At 38.2% G+C, this 13,603-nt stretch overlaps 2 protein-coding genes across 4 annotated transcripts in view; one reads left to right on the plus strand and one right to left on the minus strand.

The window, feature by feature from the left end:
- The window catches only part of NT5DC1 (5'-nucleotidase domain containing 1), a 155,477-nt gene that overhangs the window by 86,275 nt on the left and 55,599 nt on the right, over positions 1 to 13,603 (minus strand). The window lies entirely within an intron of this gene.
- The window catches only part of COL10A1 (collagen type X alpha 1 chain), a 41,389-nt gene continuing 38,074 nt past the window's right edge, over positions 10,289 to 13,603 (plus strand). Inside the window, exon 1 of the mRNA XM_087773339.1 lies at positions 10,289 to 10,299. The gene's annotated coding sequence lies outside the window, so the exon portion shown is untranslated. The remainder of the gene's footprint in view (positions 10,300 to 13,603) is intronic.

Below are 13,603 nucleotides of genomic sequence, written 5' to 3' on the forward strand. Positions count from 1 at the left end.
ACAAAATTGCAGCCAGAGCTCTTGAGAGACCACAAGTTTTTCCACTGTTGAAGAAACACCCGCTTCTCTTTCCCACAGAACAGAACATTAAAGCATCTCTTATTAAGATGTCGTTTTAACTGTTGTGTAAAAATAAAGGCTCTTTCCCCAGTGAAACAAAGAGTATACAAACCCAAGAATATATGTATCATGATTCAAAAGTTTAGCAAATCAATATGGCATTTGTTTCATGGCTTTCCGAGATGTTAGAAATAAATGTTAACTTTGGGATAAGGTTACTGCAGAACAGCTCAAGAACTAATTTTTGTTCTTAAGAAAAAAAAAAAGTAAGCAGTAGTAAATATTATTTTTTCAGACTAACCATAAAAGTTAGTCTGAAATTACTTACTAAATAAAACATAGGACAAAGATATAATTATTTTAATGATTTTATGTATATATATATATATATATATATATTTCTTCTTTGATTTCTAGAAGGAGATCCAGAAGACACATATTCTTGAAATTATACATAATGTAATTTCTAAGAAAGATCAAATCTCTATTGAAGTTAGTCTACTGAAAGATATTTAAGTATTTGAAGGAAGTACCATCTACTTGAAATAATTACCTAAAGTTGAGTTAAGATTGTGGACATCAGATCTTATTCCAATAACAAGTTTGGTAACAGAAAAATGATCAGTCTTTTGGGATTAAAAGCAGATTTTTGGCTCATGTTTTATTTATACCAATAAAGTAATTGAAATTGAATGAATAAAATGATAATAGTGAGTTACTTTGTTCAACAGAAGAACTACCATATGGATCAAGTGTGAAAATCTAGTAAGATTTGGTACAATGGCACCAAATTTATGTTCTGTTTAGGTGAAGAGAAAGCTGAGGAAAGGAAAGCAAGGAAGTGGGACTCTGCAGTAAATAATCTGAGGTGTTTGGAAGTTGCTTAGAGGATCCAGCCTGTACAAAAAGGATATGAGCCAGGCTGAAGATATAGCTCAAGCTACTTGGCTTCTGCTGTAGTGCAAGGCTTGTCTTGGCACGTTCGGACTTGGAACAGGGCATTCGTAACTGATAGCATATGAATCATCCATGGGTAAGTATTAGCAGAGGTAACACAGAGAAAGTCACACAGATGTACACAGAAAAGAATACACAGTTTATATGTTAATAGTATTTGAGGTTGCTAATCAAGACTGATATTCCACAGGATCAACACCAGTGTCCCTACTTTTGCTCAGTGGAATACGACAGATACTCATGAAACCCACGTGACATAATTCATATTATGTGGCATCTGTGCCCCATATGGGTTCAACATGCCTTCTGTTGCCTTTCTGAATGGTATAAAGAAAGTAAACTACGATGAAGAAATAGGCCATCAGTGAATACTACCTAAGAGTACCACACCAAGTTAAAATAAATGCAGCTGATGGCATGGGTGAAAGACAAATCCATATACCTCAAGAACATTCATTTGTGAAAGAACTTCTAGTGGTAGTCTGGCTAATCTATCATATGATGGTGTAAATAGGCATGATACAAAGTCTAATTAATGAAGCAAACTTATCATAGAATCATAGAATCGTTAACGTTGGAAAAGACCCCTAAGATCTTCGAGTCCAACCGTTAACCTAACACTGCCAAGTCCACCACTAAACCATGTCCTCAAGCACCACGTCTACCTGTCTTTTAAATACCTCCAGGGATGGGGACTCTACCACTTCCCTGGGCAGCCTGTTCCAATGCTTGACCACCCTCTCGGTGAAGAAGTTTTTCCTAATACCCAACCTAAACTTCCCCTGGTGCAGCTTGAGGCCATTTCCTCTCATCCTATCACTTGTTACTTGGGAGAAGAGACCAATCCCCACCTCTCTACAACCTCCTTTCAGGTAGTTGTAGAGAGCAAGAAGGTCTCCCCTCAGTCTCCTCCAGGCTAAACAACCCCAGCTCCCTCAGCCACTCCTCTTAAGACTTGTGCTCTAGGCCCTTCACAAGCTTTGTTGCCCGTCTTTGGACACGCTCCAGCACCTCAATGTCCTTCTTGTGGTGAGGGGCCCAAAACTGAACACAGTACTCGAGGTGCGGCCTCACCAGTGCCGAGTACAGGGGCACTATCACCTCCCTGGTCCTGCTGGCCGCACTATTCCTGATACAAGCCAGGATGCCATTGGCCTTCTTGGCCACCTGAGCACACTGCTGGCTCACGTTCAGCTGGCTGTCAAGCAGCACCCCCACGTCCTTTTCAGCCAGGCAGCTCTCCACCCACTCCTCCCCAAGCCTGTAGCGTTGCATGGGGTTGTTGTGACCCTGGTGCAGGACCCGCCACTGAGCCTTGTTGAATCTCATACAGTTGGCCCCAGCCCAACAATCCAGCCTGTCCAGGTCCCTCTGTAGGGCCTTCCTACCCTCCAGCAGATTGATACTTCCACCCAACTTGATGTCATCTACTTGAAACAAAAGAAAAAAAAAACACTAAAGAAAAAAATGAGTTCTTGAGCAAGAGCAATGTAACAGAGAAAGGAGAAGAATAAAGAATTCAGGTATCTGCAGAAGACATGACTATGAATGTCTTGTTTTGCTTCATTCTAGTTTCCTTGGGAATCACTTAGACACTCTAAATGACAGACATTATAGAAAACTCATGAATAGTTTAAATTAAATATGGGCCTGTAAGATGAGATATGAGGGAGAACCTATAAGCAAAGGAATAATCGGCATCAAAACTACATTAATCATCAACTGAGAAAGCAATTAATGTTTAAAAAGTGGATTTATAAATTACAGAAAGGCTTTCCATTCCTTTGGTTGCAGGAAGAATTCTTATGGCAATACGTGGTGCATAGATGGAAATTTATTCATAAAATTTCACAAATGTAGCTCTAATGAAATGAAACCATTAAACTGCAGTTAACATTAAAAATATGCCCTTATCTTACTGTTTTAAAGACTCAAGGCAATGTTGCTAACTTTCACATCATAAACTCTAAATATGTATTAGCCTTGGGAAAGTTCAAGATTTTGCACCATACAAAAACTGAAACCAACCAAACACACAAACCCTCCCCCCCAACCTAGATCAAAACTCATCTAGAACCCAAACCTTGGCACTTGCATTATTTAGATAAGTTTCAAGCACAGTAATATAACATGATTTGGACCTCAAAATGATGATGATTTAGGCATATATTTAGATTTAGTGTTTGCAAGAAACAGCATTTTTCTAGATTTATAAGACATTAGACAATTCTTAAGTTTTGTAACATCAACATTTATTAAAACTCCATGAGCTTTTAAAACTCATAAAAATCAGAAACTGACAAATCTTTTTCTAATTTGTTTTTAAAAAAACCTACAACTTGAAAAATACCTAAGACTAGGCAACATAAAGGATCCAATATAAACCAAAAGCAGGAAATTCCAAATTTGAGGTTGAAAATCAATCCCCAAATAAAGCAAGATGTATGATGTGTGCAACATTCAGTTGCAGCAATTTCTGGGAATAAAAGCAAGAACAGATACTATTTTGAAACTAATTCTGAACTTCATTGTACGTATGTGTTAAAATTATATCCTTATACTTCAAAGTTAAGCTGTCGCATGAACAAAATTTTTGGAAGATATTTTCCCTTTCTATTGTGAACAAGGTTATTATGCGCATTAATGCTTAATTACAGGTAGCCTGTCCTAGCCTACAGCAAGTTATGAAGTCATCAGGACTGATGGACCATCGTGATAAGACGGATAAGGAATTGGCTGGATGGTTGCATCCAGAGGGTAGTGGTCAATGGCTCAATGTCCAGATGGAGAACAGTGATGAGTGGTGTCCCTCAGGGGTCCGTACTGGCGCCAGTGCTGTTCAATATCTTCATAAACGACACAGACAGCAGGATCGAGTGCACCCTCAGAAGTTTGCAGATGACGCCAAGCTGAGTGGTACAGTCAACACACCTGAGGGACGGGATGCCATCCAGAGGGATCTGGACAGGCTGGAGAGGTGGGCCTGTGTGAACCTCATGAGGTTCAACAAGCACAAGTGCAGGGTCCTGCACCTGGGTCGGGGTGATCCCCGGTATCGATAGAGGCTTGGGGGTACTGATAGACGAAAAGCTGGACATGAGCTGGCAATGTGCTCTTGCAGCCCAGAAAGCCAACCGTATCCTGGGCTGCATCAAAAGAAGCGTGGCCAGCTCTGCTCTGGTGAGACCCCACCTGGAGTCCTGCGTCCAGCTCTGGAGCCCTCAGTACAAGAAGGACATGTTTTAAACTAAAAGAGGGTAGATTTAAACTAGATATAAGGAAGAAATTATTTACAATGAGGGTAGTGAAAGACTGGAACAGGTTGCCCAGAGAGGTGGTAGATGCCCCATCCTTGGAAACATTCAAGGCCAGGCTGGATGGGGCTCTGAGCAACCTGATCTAGCTGTAGATGTCCCTGCCAATTGCAGGCGGGATGGACTAGATGGACTTTAAAGGTCCCTTCCATCCCAAAGCATTCTATGATTCTAGGATAAACCCCCACGTATTCCTATAGAGTTATGCAATTTCATGTGCATGACTATTGGTCATGACCTTATGACTTTCACGACACAGCAACAGAAACAGCAGTGTCTTCTGGCATTAGATCTGTGCCATCAGCAGTACAACCACTGAAAAATGGAAACTCTCCCATTCAGACACATTGATAGTAACAAAAAGAAAATGCTTCTATCTATCAGGCTGTACCTATTATAAGGTCAAGACTTCCAATAACTTGAAATAAGACTCATGGAATAATGAAAAGTTATTGTTATCAGATGAGACTTGTTTTCAGTGACTACCTGATAGGTGAATTCAAATTAGAAAGTATAATCCTCTGATCTTAGTTCAGGACTGGTCTCCTAAAACATTCAGTTTGTCACAGATTATGGTGTAACACTTTCATCCTTTGCTTGAGCTATCTGTTAATTTTCAGTATTAAAAAAGTAAATCACAAATCCCATTTATACAACATATCTTGAAATCTGCATTTAAATATTTTTAAAAGCAAATTATAATGATCACTTCCTTTCTAAATGAAAGAGAGGTCAAACACTATGAGATGCCAAAACTGTGAGGAACTTCGCCAGCTCCTGTTTTTACTTCCTATTTTTTTATTCTTACTTTTCATAATATTTATTGGCACTCCAGGGTAGGAAAAATTAAAAGTAAAAACTGAAATACTACCAGTTTCTCCTTTCCAAGCAGAAATGTATTCAAAGCTTTCTTAGGCACATCTTAAGGCAAGCAGAGTGATCCCTAATGAAAGATGAAAACTAAATGATGGAAGAGAATTTGTACATATTCAAATTTCCCAAAATAACATGTTTTGGATGAAATGCATTTATCATCATAATTAACAGATGTATTTAAATTAAAAAAAAGAAAATTGAGAAGGCTTTAATCAAGAGACAGGAAAAAGAAAATATATAAACCCTCATTCAGAAAAAGGTAAAAAAATTCCTCTTACAAATGCAATGTTTATCTATTTAAACTAAAACAAGTCTTTTAGATCGATGGCACCCAGCCTCACAGTTTTTTGGCCACTATCTGCTTGTTTTCCATGATGATCTGGTTTTAACAGCTCTTTTTCTGCCTCCAGAACAGTGCGGAAAGCTTCACAGAAAACAAGGTAAGAGCTGAGGACCATGAAACAAAAAAGATTCTGTTTAAATAGAGTAAGATCTTTAGCAATCACCTCTCCGTCTCCATCAGAATTACACACTTGATGGCTAAAGAAAGCTACAGCTCTACAACATGTCAATTTCTGAGCTCAGGTTCTTCCTCTTTAGCAACTAAAATGCAATGGATTATGATTATTTGTTTGTTTGTTCCACTACAGCAGAATTGGATCCTACGGACTCATGCTCAGTTGGGGAAAAAAAAACCCTCAACCCTAAATATATTCACGTTATTGAAAACTGTGATACTGTCGTGTGTGATTTAATGCCACTAAGAATAATAAGCAATGTGTCTAGTAACAAAACATCTCAAAAGTCAAGTATTTTATACTGATATATAATTTATGTGTTGAAATTTGTATTATGATTCCTGTTTAAAAGAATGAATTACAGAAATCAAGTTTGAAGATGTGCAAAAGTATGTACCATTGTGTCAACAAATAAAAAAAAAATCACTTTGAATGCAAAATTCATTTTCCAAAGCAGACCAACATGACTCAGACAATACTCAGAATTCTACAGTGAGCAGCAGAGTCCCACCTCTCTACAGCTCTAATGGAAACAAAACTAACAACCATTAAATTCATTATAATAGGGTTAGTAACTAGGTACTCAGAGTAAAGAAGCAATGTTCAATTAGAATTTAACAGTCAGTCCGTGTGTGTTCATTTTATGGCACTGATTTCACATTGATCAAAAGGTCTAATGATATATTTAAATCAAAACAGCAAAGAAAATGTGTGGTTAAATGTCAAGTAGATTATGAACCGAGAAAAGAAATATGCAACTACAGTGTTCACAACAAGATGATTTCATTTAAGATAAATAAAAGCCTATTAAAAAGTTATATAGCTGTGATTGCGAAAATACACTTTACTGTGTGCAAGATTTACTGCAATGAAGTCAGCTTGTATCAATGATTTGATTTTGGGAATCTTTTCTAGTATTACAGGTATTGCAATGACAAGTAATTTAAGACAAGGACCCACGTCTTGTTTACATTCAGAACAAGATCTGCGAACAGGATTAAAAATATTTGTCCTTCAAGGATTTCCTTTGCTGTGAAAAAGGCATGAAAAGAATTAATCTATAAAGTACCGTACCTACAGCTAGGGTGGGTTGGCATTTCCACTCCTAAATTAAGCGACGGCTAAACTTCTACCAGTCAGTCAGGATTTTCCACACCAGACGGCTGTATCACGATCAATTTCTTTACCTTTTGAAAAAATTTTATTTGTAGAGAGTTTCAGGAAAATGATTTGGCCACTGCCATGAATGCAAAGAACAAGCAAAAGTTGTTTTACTCGCACAGAATAACAACAACAACAACAACCTAAAAATCATATTAGTAAGAAACTCTTACTTTTTATAATATAGGTCCTTGAAATTTATGTAATGGCACAGGCTGTCTCCTGGTGTTAAAGTGCTCTGTTTTTACATTTCAGCAACGATCTAAAACACACACTTCTGAAATTTGCATTATGGATTTAGGCAGTAAAATTCTCCACAGATTCCATCTTTCCTATGCATTTTCTATTCTCACGTAGTGCTGCCATGCCAGCAGGATTACATAATTCGTTATTCCTGCCTAGAAACTCAACGCACCCTGTTCCAAGTCTCCTTAGCACAAAGAGGACCTCGCCTGCAATTCCTTCCCCCAGTGGAGAAGCAGCCACAGCTGAGAGCAATGAGCTTCTCAGTTCTCAGCTACCTTGGTATTCTGGAGAGCAACAAGAGGGTCTCCCAAGAAATGACAAATCTTGAAGAGAACTAGGGTGGAAATTTTTAAGAAACAGACATCGGAAAGTGGGACTAGGAAAATATGAAGGGAAAGGGGAGGAAGCAATGATCTACTGCAAAGGAATGATGGTTTATCCTGTCCTCACCCCAGCCATGTTAACTACTCAGCAGTGATGGGTGAAAGGCCAAGTAAAAGTGCATTCAACTCAAAAATTCAGAACTGACAAAGACTGAATGCAGGCCCACATATACAGAAACTATTTTATGGAGATCAATAGCTGACCTGCTGCCAATTCCTGTCCTTCTCAACACTCCTGCAGCACCTACCACTCTGGACTATAGATACTGCAGTCCTGAACTGTGAATTTACAAGGATGCATCAGGGAAGTTCAGATACATGTTAAAGGGCCAGCCCAATAAATACAGAACAGGAAATGTCACTTTCATTATAAGATCAGAATGTACCCATCTCATAAAAATCAAGTCATGTATCCATTATCTGAAGCAAAGAGCTGAGACTGAAGTTCCAGAAAAATAATGTTGTATTCCTTGTACTTTATAACCACGCAGTTTCACTTTTTCCTCTTAACATGTCAGGCTCACTACCCTAATTCTATATGGTTTTTACAGGCTTCCATATACTTTGCACACAGATCTATTAATATTGGCTTTCTTATGACTGTCAGCATTACCACCCATGAAGGCATCTGAGAGTTTTACAAACATTTATGAACATTCATTGGACTCCTATGAGATACTGGTATTTTGTTATCTGCATCCTACAAGAATCCCCAGAGATTCTGTGGCACGTATAGGCACTAATTGTGTGTGCCCCTTTCCTTGACATATTTTTTCTTTCTTCTAAACTTATTTATAAACAGAAATCCCACTCACTTGTACTACGCCCTTCTGTTCTGCCGTTCGGCATGTCAAGCCCTCAGTCCCTGAAGGATGACAAAAGGTACAGCAAAAAATGAATGATCACCTGGAAAGAGATGTGCCTTGTGACAGCCTTGTGCCTCTAAATATAGAGAAGTTCTGCAGTTCAGTGAAAATCTTGTCTCTCCTGAAGTCGTTGTCAAAAATGCCATAGTAATGAATGGGATTGCTGCCTCCAGAGCAGCAATGGCTTAACACTGGCATTCCCACTTAGTCTTCTCTATGGCACTAAACGAAGATTTTCAGACAAATGATTTTCATTTCAGGTTTAGAGCGGTAACTGACTTGCAATTTGAAGGAAGTTAATATTATCTCAGAAACTTGCTCATCCTTAGAGTGGACAGACTCATATTAAACAGAAATAAACCTGGCAGATAAGGAGGTCTCAAAGAATACATTTCATGTAGCAGGATTAAAAGCTGAAGACAAAGTAGTCTCACAAGATTTTGGCTACATGCAGAAAAGAATCAGATGTAAAAGGTATTTCCCATATCGTTGCAGATAAAATTCAAGGCCATGGAGCCAATTATGATTTTGATAAATTCTAAAGTATTTTGCACTAAATCTTGAAAAATGGTTTGAAATATCTCTGAAACAAAGGTGCAGGGAACAAGACAATTACTTGTCTATATAAATTAGTAGAAGAATATAACTTTTCTGATATTGCATTTGGAAATGGCACAATAATGTAACTCTAATGGTGTTTAAGAAGCACTCTTAAGATGTAGTTACAAGTCTCACATCAGAGAAATGTCAAAATGAAACAGTGATTGTAAAAAAGACAAATCTGCCTCAACCAAGGGATATGATGAATTCACACCCTGTACTGTCATTTTCAAGATTTATACTTAATTTTCTATTCTTTTTTTCTTTCTCCCAAGGACTATGGCATGATTGAATATACTCCAAAAGCAAAGTTTTCTTCCTTTGATAACAAAGCACTGTTTATGCTGAATATATGTATCAGCATAAGACATAACTTATATCAACAAGATAAAAACAAGAAAACAAGAGACAAAATATGGACTCAATAAAGCACAGCATAGTAATCTGTGAAAGTCTGGTATGGGACTATCGTAGGCATGAAACCAGTGTTTAAGAGATGGACTTTTCAAATCATCCAAATCCAACGCCTGAATTAATAGATTCAGAAGTGGTAACGGAAAGGAAGAAAATATCTTGATTTGAGATTATTCTCTTGGATTCCAGGAAACACGAATACTTTGGACCTACCTATGATTCCTTAATATGGAAAAAATTCACAGATATTGTATCTGACACATAGAATCACAGAAGTAGAAAAATACATAACAGACATGAAGGCATTGGTAAGATCTTCTAGGAAGCTTGTCTCCCCTTTCTGAAATCTGACTTTTGCTACAAGAATATGAATACAGCAACAAACATCAGAAAATGCTCTAACTTTTTCTCCTAAGAACCAATTTTTATTGGTTACAGAACATAAAGGAATTTGTCTTCTACTCTCCAAAAAAGCCCATCCCATTAGAGAGACATGTCAAATAAATTTCATACTCCTCTTTAACAGAGATAAGTAAGAACATAGGGGTTAAATGAGTGAGAATCCCTAGTCCCCTTCCACCTCTCATACTGAGCCATTTTCTGCTGGGAAACAAAAAATTATTCTCTCCTGGAACTGAATCAGAAGGCAGACCCGTCAGTCAGTAGCCAGCATATGATTCAGCTCAGCTTTTCAATAAGTTAAAAAGTCCAAAAGCCACCAAAAAAGGGTTTTTGAATGAGAGGGCTGCCTCCTTCTAACTCTTCTGAAATGCCTGCTGAGCACTCCTGTGAATCATGCCTGCTGCAAGAGGAGCACCTCTGAGTTAAGAAAGCAGGGACTTTCGGTGACAGCTGGCAAGCAGACACTCCCTCTATTGAGGGACAGCTTTCATTCAACTAAAAGGTAGGACAAACACGAATTCCTGTAGCTGGACATTGAAAAGGAACTAGATGGATGATTAAAATACATAGCAATTACAACTCTCCCCCAACCATAGTGTTTTTAAAGAAAAAATCCAATATAGTGTTTTCTAAAAAGAAAAATATGTTTACTATATAAAACAAGATGCTTCTAAAATATGCTGATTTTTGCTTATATTTTATGATTATTACTAGCAAGCATTGAACAATTGAGTAATAAACACTATTGCAAGTCGGAAAAAGACATTCCACTCAAGTCTCGGGAAACGATACAAAATGTTAAAATAGCACTAAGTATTCCACTCATGTTAAATTCAGTGCTTGAATCGCAGAATGATTTAGCTGTGCCTTCAAATGCTTTTTAATATTCCTTCATGCAATGTACACAATCAAAAAACTGTTTCTGCTGTAATCCACTCACATTTCCAACGGGATGCATTTTGAATGGGGGTTTTGTCCTACTTGTTAAGCCAACTGAAAGAAATGCTACTTGTCTCCCAGATTAATCATATGTTAGATTTTTACTAGCCTGATCATTTAACAAATGACTAACAATGAATATCTCCTGTGTGTTCAAAAGTATTTTGTTTAAAATATTCCAGAGCAGCCTTGTAACACTTAAAATAGCGGTAGGCAAAACTGCTTGAGCTTAACAAAGAAGTGTGAGTTGCACAGAAATGCTGAAAAATTAGATTGAAAACAAATACTTCATTTTCTTTCATCTGTTTTGATGTCTGCTCTTATCATTTAAATACATTGGAAAAGTGTAAAAATAGGGTTACAAAAATGACCATCTTTTTTTCAGAAACAGCTTATCACAGCTATAAAACTGAGGCTGTATTGAAAACTGTTTCTACTTTTTTTTTACTTTAAACAAGATTTGAATGGATACCTGGCATACAAGTTTCTTAGGTTTTTTGGGTTTTTTTTCGCTGCCTCCCAAGATGTCCTCTAAACTCATTTGGCTATTTTTAGGCCAAAGGCGGGGGAAATGCTTCAGGTATTTTTCACAGTCTACCCAGTAACATTTAATGAATAAATTTTACCCCATAATCCTACTTTGAACTTTAGGCTCCTCAGCAACCAGTGTGGTGTTGGCCTTATTTCACTTAAAAGTTTAAGTTTTGAACACCAGCTTTTGAAGGGACAAAAACTAACTTTCAATGCAGATTCCAGATGACCCTCACCATGCCAACTGTTGCAGCTCCACTCTATGGACACAGTTAGACTAAGCTGCAGCACTTTGAAAGTACTCATCTCAATAAAGTGAAAAATCATCTTATCAGAGAGTAACTGTGTTATACATTAATACAGGAGGGCCCAAATTTGGTGTAGGAAGCCACGAACACAACTTCCTCTGTGCCTTATCTTACAGCTCATATTGTAAAGTGCAAGTATGGGCTTATCTCTGCCCACACAATTCTTTCCTACCTGAAATTAAATAATGCATGGTGGTAACTCAAAAGAACTCCTTAGTTTGCTCAGTATTAACAAGAGTACTTCACACCTAATCGTCTTGCAGACTTAGATTTTTAGTATTACCTTATTTTAAATTATTACCTTTTTTACAGCGTTATATCTCTAGTGTATTTACCTAAACGGATTTGACCCAGTTCTAATAGAGTTTTTGTTGTAAGACGTTCTCAGATGTATCTTAGCCTGGTGTGGGAACTTACACACCAAGTCACACATAAATCAACGTGCCCCAAAATGAGTCTGTAAAAGGAAAGCATAAAAGCTGTCACAGCTACAGCTCTCAATTATGCTCCACAGCCTTTCTATATAGGAGGAGTAGGGAAGCAGAGAATCAACGACAGAATACAAATGCTGGGTTTGTTTGTTAACTTTGGAATTTAAGGAAAATCAGAATCTTCAAGCTGTTTGGCATTTGTTTTAAGAAAATAGGTCCCTGAAATTTGAAACGTAGGGCTTTACAAAGGCAAAAAGTCAGGGCAAAGATACTTGAAAACCATGCATATATCTGGGAGAGGGTAATGGCCTCTGGCAGCTGCAGCTGATCTTGACTCAGGGTCCATTTTGCCATAGAACCTCCCATCTCTCTGATCTTCCTCCCCTCAACTCCTCTCCCCTAAAGCCCCTGGCTTTACTTCTTTTGTCCCAGTTCCTCCCAAATCTAATCTTCCCTATCCCAGAATCCCAATGCTTCGCCTCCCGAAGTTCCACTCTCCTAAACTCTGGCCATGCCACCCACTGCCATTTCCAACCAAACTCCATCTCCTTTTCCCACAATGCTCCCCAAAAACCTCCTGCTTTTCCCCCTCTACTTCCAATTCCTTTCTAATCCATTTGGAATTACAACAATCATCTAGTCCAACTGCTTCAGAGCTGACCAAAGGTTAAAGCATGTTATTAAGGGCATTGTCCAAATGCCTCTTAAACACTGACAGACATGGGGCATCAACCACCTCTCTAGGAAGCCCACTCCAGTGTTTGACTACCTTCTTGGTAAAGAAGTGTTTCCTAATGTCAAGTCTGCACCTTCCCTGAGGTTTTACTGTCAAATTCTCTCCCACTGACGCTTGTGTCATCCAAATACCCTCCCAAAATTATTCTTTTCCTGATCCACTCCTTCCAACTCCACACTGCACCTGAAATCTGCTCATATCAAAACCCACCTTTCCCCAGTCTAGCTCCTGACACGGGAATTACTCAATATTGCTCAATACACTCAGTGTGCTCAATACTTTTTGTGTTTCCACTTCTGTATAACAAACTAAAACCACTGAAGACACTTTCAGAAAGTAATCAGCACTTCTAAAGTTAGGCACGTCCCTAATCTTAGTTGGGCTGATTCAGGGCTCAAGACTGAATATTAAATTTTGTGCTTTAGAAAAGCTAATTAATAGTCTTTCATTCCAGGCATTTGCAGTTATATTGACAACACAAGCTCTGTAATGGCCCACCACCTCTTTAAGTAGGTCTGTTCAATCGGGTCATCCTGCATCCCAGCTTGTTCTTAGGGATTCCTCAAGTGTGAGGTGGAGGATCCGGGAGGTCTGCTGCAGGTAGTCATCATCTGCAAAGATCTGCACACTGACCGTGAGACCTACCCCCATGCTCATCCTCACACACCTTACCAACGGGAGCAGTATTAAAATCAGAGAAAGCTGGAGAGCACCCCAAAGAAAATGTCCTTCCTTTATGCCTAAATTGGTATTGTCTTTCAATAGCATTAAGAATTTAAAAGCACTTAATTTTTAACACATTTTTGCATGTAAAGCAGCCAAACATATTTTTAAATGTAACATCATAATTTTTGTTTGTGC

The sequence above is a fragment of the Nipponia nippon genome, unplaced genomic scaffold (genome assembly GCF_047370975.1).
Source record: "Nipponia nippon isolate SJK-2023a ecotype South Korea unplaced genomic scaffold, ASM4737097v1 scaffold_4, whole genome shotgun sequence".
NCBI lineage: Eukaryota > Metazoa > Chordata > Aves > Pelecaniformes > Threskiornithidae > Nipponia > Nipponia nippon.